We start from the raw sequence: 14,572 nt of genomic DNA on the forward strand, positions 1-14,572 counted from the left end.
AGAGGGATGCCGTAATCCAATTGCAAATTATTTGAAGGTAGGTAAATGACGATTTACCAATTCCACCACGAAAAACGAAATGAAGAATTAGGTTTTAAATGAAATGAAATTCCTAGATTCTTTTGAGATTCATTGAACTTTTCAATGGCATGTTTAATCTAGATTATGCCCTTCAAGTTTGTGACTGGGATACCGATGATCACAAACAAGGTGTGAATAACCATGCAAACTAGCTTGGCACTCTCAAGGTCATTTATCACCTAATCAATGTGTCGGTTAACCACACACGCTCCATTGATGTATGATAATTATCGTACCCTTTTCCACCCTTGTTAGTCGAAGTTAGTGTGCCGGGTAACCACATACGCTCCACTAACAACTTGGTAAGGTGCAAAGTTGAATTTCATGGAATAGCATCATTTTCAAATTTTTCCTAAAGTAACTAAGATCGGGAATTTATATAAACATTTAGTTACTTTATAATATTCATTATACTTATTAATGAGGAATTAATGTCCTATCCTACCCGTTCGGCTAACGATCCTCCACCAATCAAGGAAGCGCTGGGTGAGAGTGGACACCCATTCAACCATCATTTTATAGGCAGTTTCCTTATACCCCATTACAGATCGGCTTCGTGAATTATACTTAACTTGTAAGTATAACCATATTTACTAAACCTTTGTAAATCATGACGAATAGTCTTATCAATCTTTTGTGGCGGACTTGACTAGTGCACAAGAATGTGTACTCAATTCCTTAGTCCTTCACTTGACTCACATACACATGTGAACAATGAATTAGTCTTAATTTTCCAAAGCTGAAAGTTCTCATTCATCATACTATACAACTTGCATGATTCCAAGTTTCAGTCCAAATGAGACTTGGTTGAAGAGAATATTCCTTATCTGGTAAATTTAGACATTACCACAAATGATAGAATCAAATTCACATTTCCATTATTGCTAGAACCATATAAACATCAATTTTCCATAAAATGCCATTGCAAGGAGATATAATAAAATAAAACAAAATTTTATTTATTTATAAATGCGGAAAAACTTTTTTTTTCCTTACAATGCAACTTTAAATAAAACTATGCTATTACATATTTTCTAGCAATCTATCATAACTCCTAAAAAGTAGCTCAAGAATCCGATCTTCAATCTAGTGATAGAAATCCATCTTCCTCGATCAGATTCAGCATACTCTTTGTCTAAGTTTCCTTCCCTTTGCTTGATCCTGCCAAACATCAAAATGTAACTTACTCACATCATGTATTAATAATCAGCAATTAGGAACTTAAAGGAGTTAGATAGTGGACTTACCTGAATCAGAGTTAAACTTTTTGATTCTTCTTCCTTTCAGATCCTTCAGGTAGCTAGGACAGCTTCGCTTCCAATGCCCTTTTTCCTTACAATGAAAACATATAGACTCTTCGGGAATGGTACAAAAAGCTATTCCAGACTTTGACTTTCTCTTTACCTTTCGGTCAACCGGGTTGACCAAGGCTGATCCCTTTCCATTGGGAAGAGAAAGTTTTTCTGGACTACCAAAGTTACCATTGTCCATGTCCATGGAAGTTTGAGAATTATACCTCCCACCCATATTTGCTTGAGTATTGCGCCAAATCATTGCTGATTCAGCAGCAACAAGCAAATAAGAAAGATCTATTAGGGTCATGTTGTGATCTGTCATATAGAAGTCTTTAATAAACTCACTATACGACTCAGAAAGTGACTGAAGAACCCAATCAATAGCAAACTTCCTTGAAATAATAGCACCCAACTTTCTCAACCAGTCAATGTGTGACTTCATTCTTAAGACATGAGTGCACACCGGTCTTACATCTTTATGTTTCATTTCTAGTAGAGCTTGAGTGACCTTGAACCTTTCAAGTCTTCGGCCTTGTGGGTCAGGGAGAATAAATGGAGGAGGTGGAGGTAAAGAAGTATGATTTCCATGAGATTTGGGAAGATCATAGTTGTCTAAACCAGACATCTGCAATGGGAGATATTCAAGTTAGTCGATTTAAGTCCTTAATATAACACCCAATATTAAATATTAAGGCTAGGACCCAACACAATATTTTATAACTTGGAAGAGGGATTCCGTAATCCAAGCTATAAAATATTTGAAGGTAGGTGAATGACGATTCACCAATTTCCACCATGAAAAACGAAATAAATTATTAGGTTTTAATTGGATTTGAAACTCCAAGATCTTTTGAGATTCATTGAACTTTCAATGGCATATTTCACTCTCGAGTGTGCCCTTCAGGTTTTGTGACTGTGATGCCGAGGATCACAAAACAAGGTGTGAAGTAACCATGCAAATTACTTGGTACCCTTAATGTTTTTCACTTAATCGATGTGCTGGTTAGCCACACGCACTCCACCGACTAATGAAAAAACCTTAAGTCACCCTTTGCCTACCTTGTTAAGTCCAAGTTAGTGTGCCGGTTAACCACACACGCTCCACCAACGACTTAATCAAAGTGCAAAGTGTAATGTCATGGATTAGTACCTTATTCACATTTTCCAAAAGTAACTAAGAACGAGAATTTATAAAAACATTTAGTTACTTTATAATTATCATTATACTTTTAATGAGAATTTTAAGTCGTTGTCCTACCCGTTCGGCTAACGACCCTCCACTAGTCAAGGAAGCGGTGGGTGAAAGTGGACACCCATTAAGCTGCCATTTTATAGGCAATAACCTTATACCCCCCTTATAGACTGGCTTCGTGAATGAGGCCTACTAAAGGTAAAACAACTTGATCTTATACATACATATATATATATATATATATATATATATATATATATATATATATAATTAACTTGTAATATTATAAAGTATAAGGGTTGAATTTTAACTTTTAAAATTCTAGGGATTGGAACTAAAGTTTACTAGATGTCTTTACATGTTCCAAAACTTGAGGGCAAGTTTTGTAACTTTACAAAACCTTTCAATTCATAACTTATGAGTTATTAAAATGAAGACTCTTCATTTTTGTAACTTATGTGTTCTTTTAATGGATTTAATACAAAGTGACTTTTGGTTATCCATAACTTGAGGACAAGTTATGGACTCCATTAAAACACATAAAGATCATGAATTAAGCATTAAACAAGTAATTCCTATGATTTATCAATAACTCATAAGAACATATGAACACATATAATCATGTAATTTTGATATTAGCCATTGTAAATGGATTAGCACAAACATTACACCATCTAAAATAAGTTTAAAACACCAAAATAGTTTAGGGTAATGTTTCTAGTCCATTTCCAGCAGCAAAACTCGAAAAACTGCACTCAGGGGCTCCTACTCGTCGAGTGCAAGACCCTACTCGACGAGTAGGATGAGTTTACTCATGGACTCGTCGAGTCCCCCCCATGGACTCGATGAGTTCATGCTTCAGAGTGCATAAAACGAGTTTTTCCCACAATTTTGCATCAAGTATCAAACAAACAAGCCTAGGCTCTGATACCACTGATGGGTTTTGAGCATTCTAACACTCCTAAGGTGTACATGTAACCCTAGAAACCTTGGATCTATGTTTGTCTAAAATACATGCAAAATACTTTTTCCAAGGTTCATAATCCTATATAGCATACATGGGGAACTTTGAACATAAAAGATGGCTAGAATTACATACCTTGTAGTTGATTTAATTCCTTGAAAACCTTGTGAGCCTAGCACCCTAAGTGTGATGCCTCAAATGTTTCACACAACACCAAGTGCTTTGGAATGACTTTGAGAGAATGTAGAACACTTGTAAATTCGGCTTGCCCTCTTTATTCTTTCTAGTGTCCGACTTTGGTGGATGTCATGTTCTTTATATAGTGTGTTACACTTAGGGTTACACCATGTAAACCCTAATGTATCATGGCTCTTCATTATCATGAACCATGGGTTTAAACCTCCATGGAGCATCCATGGAGCATCCTATGGGTCTTAGCCCATCTTGATAATCCATGAAGCCTTTAGCCCACTATACAAGTAATGGATGATTTACATAATCAATCCATATATTTAATTAGTCTTCTTTTGATCACTTAATTAATTCTAAATTAATTCTTAATCAATACTAATTAAATAATACTATTAATATATTAGAACTTATAATATATTAATAAACCACAAGTGTTATTTCTCTCATTTAGTCTATCCAAATGCATGATGCCATGCAACCCAAATGGACCATGCCGGGTCGGGTCAAGTACATACCAGATATAGTTATGGACTTAGACACCTTATCCAACAAAAACAACTTATGGTAATTATCCAAATCTAATTTAGGCCAAAAATCCGAAAATCTGCCAACTGACTGGTCTCCACGTCGTGTCATGCCATAACACGTCGTGGAAGACCAACACGTCGTGTTCAACTATGAACATGTCGTGTTCATCAGGAAGAGACAAAAACGATTTTTTTTAGCTTTGAACAAATCACAAATGCATCAAATATAACATAAAAACACCATAAGCTCTGATACCACTGATGGGTTTTGAGCATTACAACATTTCTATGGTGCATATGCAACCCTAATTGCTTTGGATATAGATTTTTCTCAAGTTATACATGCAATAAAAATTTTCCAAAGCAAAACCCTAATCTAGTATACATATTTTCGAAATCAATAACTAAACCAAAGTTAGAAGAATACCTTTTCGTTGTTGATTGGTTGATCTTGACCTTCAAGAGCTTAGTGCCTCAATTGTTGCACCTCTAATGGAGTCACAAACACCAAAAGAAAAAGATGAACAAGAGAGAGAGAGAGAGGATGAAGGCTTATTGAAATCGGCTAGGGTTCTCTTAGAAGCATAGGGGGCGAATTCTATAACCCATGGGGTCTATTTATACTTGTGGCTGCTAGGGTTTTAGGTGGAAACCCTAATTTGACTGCTTAATCCTTAAGCAGCCCATGGAAACTTTCTAGAATACTCCATGGTTGAATTCTCTATGGGCTTCCCATAGAATTCGTCCAACCTTATTCCAAGGTGATCCATCAGCCCAATTGCAACTATCAGTGATTTACAATATCAGTCACCAATCTTTTAATCAGTCTCTTTTGATCATTAAATTAATTCCAAATTAATTTATGATCAATACTAATTAAATAATATGATTTCTCAATTAGTATATTATTCTTATAATATATTAATAAATCATTTATCAACCTCTTTCTCACAATTGATCCTGCTAAGTTGCTATGGTGAATGCAACCAAGAAGGACCATGCAACTTGTAACGCCCGTAGATCCGGGTAGTCAATTTAGAGACGATAAGCATCAAAAATGACTTTTTGATGGAAGATTATTTAGAAGGATTAATCTTAACCAAGTTGTAGTATATGTCTCAAGGTTTCCGGATATATAAAGAATGCCGAAATCCGAGTTATAACGAAGAAGTTATGACCTGTCGAAGTTTCGCGACAAACCGGCACGGTGCCGAATGTCGTAAAAAGTGAGTTTTTGATAAACTACTTTTTAGCCTTAGTGATCTAAACGAAACTTGTAGTGTTCGTTAAACCGAGAGTAGGTATAAAAAGAACACCCAAATCTGACTTTGTATGAGGAAGTTATGATTTTTCGAAGTTTCGGCTTAGCAGTAGACAACTAAAAACTCAAATTTTAGATCGAGTGATTTTTAGCCGACACGACCTAAACGAGAATCGAAGGTCTCGTCAGTAGCAGTACAACGGCAAAAAGTCTGACGAAAACGGACGTCGGATGAAGAAGTTATGAATTTTTAACGGATTTACCAGTCCCGGTCTGTTAAAAATAATAATATAAAAAATAAATTCAAAATTTTCCGACGAAGTCCAAACGAAAGTTGTAGAGCATAATTTTCTCTACGCGTGCATATAAAGAACGTCAAAAACGGAGCCCGTATGAGAAAGTTATGGATTTTACAAGATTGGGCACATTTTTCGAGAAATTTCGCATAAATAGTGCTGCCACGTCACCCTCGCTCTGAGTTGGCCACGTGTCCGAAGCTGCTGCGTGGCGCGTCCGAGAAGCGACGCGTATCGCACAGGTGTCCGAACCTGATGATGTGTCCGATGCGCTGGAAGCTTGCATGCGCGCCCCGTGTCGCTTCTGATCCATCCGAGCCTCGCATGAGCCACGAGCCCCCCACCTCGGACCCGGACTTCGGTCCAATCAGAGCCCTCCAGCGAGGCCCTCGCATGCGCAACCCACGTGCGAGCAGGTGCTGCCTCCTTCGGATCTGTTGCCGCGTGGCTTCTCTCCTGGCCGTCCGATCAGCAGCTCGCATGCTATAAATAGGAGGGTGCGAACCCTCCCGGCTAGAATTTAGAAATTGGCAATTTTGGCCCATTTTTCAATATTTTAGCTATTTTCACGTCCCCCGAAGCCCCGGTATTGATTATAACCCCCGGAATACGCCCCGAAGTGCCTGAAGACCCGGAAAATTTATCTTTTCGGTTTCGAAGCCCGACCCTTCGCAGAGTCCGGTTTCTCAATAAAACTCCCGGTTTTATTAGAAACAATCGTTTTAGGAAACAAATTGCTGCCCGATTTTCATTAAATCAGGTGAGTGTGTAGTCACTTTCATCTTACACATAGATATGAAGTATTTTATATAAAATACGTGATATGTGTATATATTATTTTATATAAAATACGTGATATGTGTATATATGTTGTTTGTTTATTTGAGATGGATGTTGAATGAATGTTTTATACATGTTTAAAATGATTTAAAATGTATATATATTTTATCTTTCAAATATGTTGGGTAAAACATGGGTAGATAAAGTATGAGGGATAGAAGTACAGTATAGATGTATGTTGGTAGCTATGAATTTAGTACAGTATAGATGTACGTTGGTAGCTATGAATTTAGTACAGTATAGATGTATGTTGGTAGCTATGAATTTAGTATGTTGGCAGCTATGAACTTAGTGCCTATTAGATAAACCTTGGCGACGATGTGAATTCGTGCCTATTAGATAAACCCTGGCGACTATGAGACGTAGTGCCTATTGTATAAACCCTGGCGACTATGTGACGTAGTGCCTGTTGTATAAACCTTGGCGACGATGTGACTTCGTGCCTATTTGACATAAATTGCTGAGGGAAAGCAATGTTCTCACCCCGGTGTTTGTTTTATTTGACATAAATTGCTGAGGAAAAGCAATGTTGTCACCCTTTTGACATAAATTGCTGAGAGAAAAGCAATGTTGTCACCTCGATGTTTGTTTGACATAAATTGCTGAGGAAAGCAATGTTGTCACCATTTTGGTTATTTATTTGACATAAATTGCTGAAGGAAAGCAATGTTGTCACCTTATTGGTTGTTTTATGTTAGGTTGTTTTGTTTGACATAAATTGCTGAGGGAAAGCAATGTTGTCACCCTGATGTTTGTCATGTTTGACATAATTTGCCGAGGAAAGCAAAGTTGTCACCTTATTGGTTGTATTGTTTGACATAAATTGTTGAGGAAAACAATGTTGTCACCCCTAATGAAAATCCTTAGGCTAGGTCCCTTGTGATAGTTGTTTTATGGATGTAAGGTGAGGATAACGGGAACGGGTAATTAGGGTTGTTTTTGGTTGATGAAATTAATAAATTATTTGTTGATTGATAAACTTAAAGAGTTTATTATTTATTGTGGGTTGAAAACCCTATATGCTCACCAGGCTTCCAAGCCTGACCTACTCAGCTTTTTATATTACAGGTAGTGGACCCCGAGCATAGTCGGATGATGACAATGAGTGATTTTTGGATTATAGGCCAGTAGTTGTAAATAACTGTGTAAGGCTTATAATGTCTTGTTTATGTTTTTGATCTGTATCGGAACATGACATCCCGAGGTTTTGATATAAAAGGAAATTATATATTTCTTAAAGAAAGGTTTTGACAAACTTTTATCATGTTTTGTTTTGGGGACCAATTCCGCAACATCTTTTAAAAAGATTTATCTGATTTTATTTTAAAAAGCATAAACGAAATCGGTCTTTTCTGGCCGAGAAATTAGGGGATGTCACACTACTATCGGGTCAAGTACATACCAGTTATAGTTATGGGCTTAGACACCTAATCCAACAGACTTGTACTGAGGGTTTGGTGGCATTCAGTCCGAGGACTGATCTGGTCGGAGAGCAAGCCAGACATAAGCTGTGGGACCTGAGGGCAAGCCAGACTTATGTTGTAGGCTCAGGGATAATCCAATCTTTTAGTTGTGGACCCATTGCATTTTGTTATTATATATGTGTTATTTGTTTTGTATTGGTAGTTTCGGGGAACTCACTAAGCTTGGGGCTTACAGTTTTGGGTTATGTTTCAGGTACCTCAGATGATCGTGGGAAGGCAAAGGCGTGGTCGTGCACCTCCTCACGTTTTGATTTATCATTTTGGGAATGCTCTAATATTAAACATGTTTTGAAAACTATTTTGTGAACAATGATGATTTGTGGATTGGTTTTAAAAGTTTGAAATTTTCATGAATTTTATGGGTGTTACAAGTTGGTATCGGAGCCTTGGTTTGAGTGAATTGGAGGAACATGTTGGGTTATGAGCATTCTAACACTCCTAAGTGTACATGCAACCCTAAATACCTTGGATCTATGTTTTCTCTATTATACATACAATTATGAACATCCAAGGTATTATCCTAATCTAGCATACAAAATAATAAATATAACAAGATAGAATACATACCTCTTTGATGTAGAATGTCTTCATGAAGCTTGAGTGCTTAGTGCCCCAAGTGTGACACCTCAAATGGTTCACACAACACCAAATACACTTGGAATAACTTGAGAGAAACTTGAACACTCCTTGAAATCGTCTAGCCCTCACACTCACACATTAGTGCACGATTTCTTGAGCCATGAGATTCTTTTATATGGTGGCTATTAGGGTTACACCATGTAACTCATAACTTTACCCATTCCTTATGCTCCATGGATTTTAACCTCCATGGAGTATCCATGGGTCACCCCATGGACTTAGTCCAACATAAGGAATCTTGGATCACAAGCCCACATATATAAGAATGAATGATTTACACAATCAACCCATATATTTAATTAGTCTCCTTTTGATCACTTAATTAATTCCAAATTAATTCTTGATCAATACTAATTAAATAACCTTATTAATATATTAGAACTTATAATATATTAACCAACCTTAAGTGTTATTTCTCTCATTATAGTCTATCCAAATGCATGATGCCATGCAACCCAAATGGACCATGCCGGGTCGGGTCAAGTCTTACCAATTATAGTTATGGACTTAGACATTAATCCAACAGTCTCCCACTTGGATAAGTCTAAAACTATTATTGCGTATGACTTCAGGAACCGATCAGCAATCGTAGCTCTCAAAAGCTTCTGTCGAACTCTGACCTTGTCGATGACTTGTCCATTAGATAAGGGATCATATATTCCTCCATTCTAGATATCATATGGACTGAGACATGGATAATCAATCATTCTCTCTATCCATTTGTTGTTTCCCGATTTCCGATTCATGATGACTGACTGATTGAACAAATCAAATCAGTCTTGGCTTGGCCAAGCACTCACATGTATCATCTTTAAATCATCGAGGGGCCCACAGATATCGCTTTTATCCCGAAGGTAAAAGGAATGGATAAACTTCGACTCATATGGCTTGTTCTACTACTTGTTAAATCATACACAAAGGCACGTTTTATAACATCGAGTTACCAATGCGTTTTCGTGCAATCAATGTATAACCAAATCATAGTAACAACTCATATCTCTAGGTTTGAAGAATATAAGATATTATCGTCTCATGATCACTCGTGATAAAATCCATGAAGTGATTCAAATGAGCGCGGGTTGAATCCAATACTCAGAACTTATGAGCACTCATGAGTGTTGTAGCACCACTTTGTCCACGAACTTGGACCTCTACAAACCAACCCATGACAGTCTTGATTCATATCTACTTCCAACATATGACCGACTGTGGATGGTTTGAATAACTTAATCATTCAGGAAGAGCGACTTAGTTATTCTGGAAGTCAAAACATGCAAAGTGAAACACAAGAATAAATGAATCAAATATGGTATCAAACCCTATGAATATAAATAAACACTTTTATTTATCACCATACTGATTACTCATTATTCATTGTTTCGGTTTTATCAACTTTATACTTGAATTAAAAACACTAGTTGTCCCATGCTCCAAGCATGTACACTATGTTTTTCTTAAACAATAGCTTTGCCATACACCAAGTATGCACTCTATGTTTGTCTATGATCCTTACTTTGTGAAATAAACCAATTGAACGTAATTTCAATGATTCTAATTTCACACTCCCAAATCCTTATCGAAAAATGTGAGAATTTCAAATTCCTATCATTTATCGAAATCTGTTTAGATTTTAAACTTATATGCACTGACCCTCCTGTAATGAATATGTACAAAGTCACAAAGACTTGTCAACAGTCATTATAAGGTATTCCAATGGAGATCAACTCCATGGAAAGTAAGTCTCATATTCAAAGTACATTGCTTTGGACATGCTTCTTGCATTAAGTTTTCTAATCTTACACATATAACTTCCACCTATGGAGACAACTCCATATTCTCATTTTGACTATCACTTTTGAATAAGAGATGCCTCTTTTCAGAATATGTCAATATGGTCCTTCCAAAATTAGCACTATACTTCCAACTGTCCCTGAGCAACCAATCTTTGGTAAACCTCAGATTGTCCTCGACAATTGCTTAATCATTTTAGTCATATCCAATTCTAGACCTTTTCCCTTCTTAATACCTCTGGGCATTTGGAAAAATTTAGAAATGACAAATATTATAGCACATGCAATCGATCCTGTACCCAAAGCAAATGGTACACGATTCATGATGTCTCACATAAAGACATGATTCTAGACCAGTCTTTTGCTACAATATTTTTATTTGCCATGTTTTCAAAATTTGACTATGAAGAGGGATGTCGTAATCATAATCGAATTTTGAGAAATCAATATATAGAATTTCCTTAAGTTGAACCAATCCAACATGAAATTCATATATATATATTCTTGACTAAAGATGATTAAGGTCTCAATCTAAGCCTCTAGAACTGAAATGAAGTATATCCTCTCCCTTAATTATAGCAAAACAACTTTTTCAATCCCTGCAGCCTCACGAATTGAAACTTTTGTTTTCTATAATTAACATTGCTAACTTGCAACACTAACAATAATTATCATGCTCCCACTAACATGATGATTATTAGCATAACACTTATGCTCCCACTAGCTTTGACATGTACTCAGAAATCAGCTGGACTTCTAGAAATCAATACTTTATTGACTTTCTTACCAAAGTTCAGATTTCTGATACGAGATGCTTTGATAAAACTTTATCAAAATCATACACCTTTCCTTAGATAGCATGCATGTGTGTCTAAACAATTTCAGAACTATGAAAAGGGATGCCGTAATCATAGTCTCAATTGTTTAGACCTTTTGCCATCTGCTTCAAATCTACTTGGTGGAAGTGTTTCCTCACCATCATTTTCATGAATCGGAGAGAAACCTTATGACCCTTAGATTTTATGGTGTATGTGTTCTTATCCATGTGAATCGTCAAAACCATAGTCACAAGACAAGGATAATGACAAATCCAAACTCATATGGACTGAACTTATGCAATCTTAACTTCTTGCCACCTGGCAGTACAGGGCCTGCCATTGCTTCCAAGTTGTTATGCAACCAATTGAGAACTTTGAGAACTCCTATGCAAAGCCAACTTTAACTGGAATGGGCACATAATATGTCAACACGATAGGTTATAAACCTCAAGTCGTGTGCTAGTGAAGAACCTTAGGTTTTATTCTTGATTAGTTCTTGAAATTCTTTTTAGGATCTTTAAGACTCCCACTATCCTCTTGATATATAAGACTATCTTGCCAAATATTCAAGAGATAGTGCGGATTCTTTATCAAGACAAACACTTCACACAATTGGCCTTAGTTGGTCTTTGTTTTATCCAAAACATCACAACTTACCAATTTCAAATGTACAAGAGTAGGACACTTTTACTCTTAAATTTGACAAGTGTTTTAAACCTTTCTTTAAGATATGTCACTCAAGTTACAATCTTGGAGTATGACTCTAAGAATTGTTTTGGAACGAAGTATGACTCATCTTCCTGATCTAACCATTTCAACAATTCATGACTCCTCTTCTTAGTCATAAGAATGCACTAAGATGACCTTTAGAGGACTAATTGTGATATGATTTCTAAATCATTAAGATGATCACAAACATGATACTAAAGTACTCTCCCATCTTTTCATATTTGAGAAACTTTTATCTTTCTGCCTAATTTGATTCTTCCCATTCGTTCTGCCATACATTGAGACTTTTCCAATGTTTCAGAATTATACTTAAACTTGTAAGTATAACCATATTTACTAAACTTTAGTAAATCAAATAGTCTTAATGAGCTTTGTGGTGGACATGACCAGTGCACAAGAATGTGTACTCGATCCCTTTAGTCCTTCACTTGACTCACACATCCATGTGAACAAGTAATTAGTCTTGATTTTCCAATGCTTGAAAGTTCTCATTCATCATACTATTCAACTTGCATGATTCCAAGTTTCGGTCCAATTGAAACTTGGGTGATGAGGAACTTTCCTGATTTGGTAAATTTAGACACTACCACAAATGAAAGAATCAAATCCATTTTCCAATATTGCTGTCAGAGGAATCATATAAGCAACAATTTTCCACAAATGCCATTGTAAGGATACTTCAAATAAATAAAATTAAACAATTTCTTTTATTTTAAAACTTTGCGGAAAAACTTATCCTTACAATCCACATGGAAAATTGTTGTTATCTATTCCTTAGCAATATATCATAACTTCTTAAGCAACTGCTCAAAATTCTGATGCGATCGAAATCCACCTTTGCGATCAGAATCAACATATACTTCCTTTAAGATTTCTCTCTATTCTTTGATTCTTAAAACATCAACATGTGACCCAGTCACATCATGTAATGAGGATCTCAGAATAGAACTTAACAGAGTTAGATAATAGGCTCTACCTGATGTAGAGTCAAACTTATTGACTTTAACATCCTTAGGTAAATTTGGCAGCTTTGCAATCAACGCCCCTTCCTTTGGCAAAATAAACATATGGACCCTTTGGTAATGGGACTATCTCAGACTTAGCCTTTCTCTTTACCATTTGGTCAACCGGGTTAACTATGGTCAATCCCTTTCCATTGGGAAGAGAATGCTTTTTCTGGATTTCCAGTGTCACCATTGTCACTGTCCATAAAGTTTTTGGGAAGTTGATCTTCTAATCAAATTTGCTTTACTATCGTTCCAAATCATTGCTGATTCAGCAGCACCAAGCAAATAGATATGATCATTAAGGTTCATGTCATAGTCTGTTTCATAGTAGTCCCAAAGGAACTCACTATGTGACTTAGAAAATGATTGAACATCCAACTTTCTCAAGACTTTGACACCCAACTCTCCCGGCTTGTCAATATGTGACTTCATCTCTAAGATGTGATCACACATAGACCTTGCTTGCCATTAGGGCTTGAGTGACCTTGAACTTGTGGGTTAGGGAGAATAATTAGAGGAGGTGGAGGAAGAGAAGTATGACTTCCATGAGCCAAACTCGGGAAGTCATATTCATTAGGAAAGCTTGGTTTGGGAAGGTCATTGTTGTCTAAACCAGACATCAACAATGGGAGAAATTCACGTAAAGTTGATTTAAGTCCTTAATATAACACCCAATATGATATATTAAGGCTAGGACCCAACATACTATTTTATAACTTGGAAGAGGGATGCCGTAATCCAAGCTATAAAATATTTGCAGGTAGGTGAATGACGATTCACCAATTTCCACCAAGATAAACGAAATGTATTATTAGGTTTTAATTGGTTTTGAAACTCCTAGATTCTTTTGAGATTCATTGAACTTTTCAATGGCATGTTTCAATCTCGAGTGTGCCCTTCAGGTTTTGTGACTGGGATGCCGAGGATCACAAAACATGGTGTGAAGTAACCATGCAAATATACTTGGTACCCTTAATATTACCCCTCAATCGATGTGCCGGTTAACCGCACACGCTCCAACGATACTATGATAAACATTAAGTTACCCTTTGCCTACCTTGTTAAGTCCAGGTTAGTGTGCCGGTTAACCACACACGCTCCACTAACAGCTAAAACAAAGTGCAAAGTGTAATTTCATGGATTAGCACCTTATTCACATTTTCCTAAGTAACTAAGATTGGGAATTTATAAAAAGTTTAGTTACTTAGTATTTATCATTAATACTTTTAATGAAGGGAGAATTATAGTCCTTGTCCTACCTGTTCGGCTAACGACCCTCCACCAGTCAAGGAAGCGGTGGGTGAGAGTGGACACCCATTAAACTGCTATTTTATAGGCAGTAACCTTATACCCCCCCTTATAGACCGGCTTCGTGAATGAGGCCTACTAATGGTAAGACGACTTGCTCTTATACATATAATATATTAAACTTTTAATATTATAATAGTATAAGGGTG

This window comes from Lactuca virosa, chromosome 4 (genome assembly GCF_052849685.1).
Source record: "Lactuca virosa cultivar CGN04683 chromosome 4, Lactuca_virosa_CGN04683_v6, whole genome shotgun sequence".
Lineage (NCBI taxonomy): Eukaryota > Viridiplantae > Streptophyta > Magnoliopsida > Asterales > Asteraceae > Lactuca > Lactuca virosa.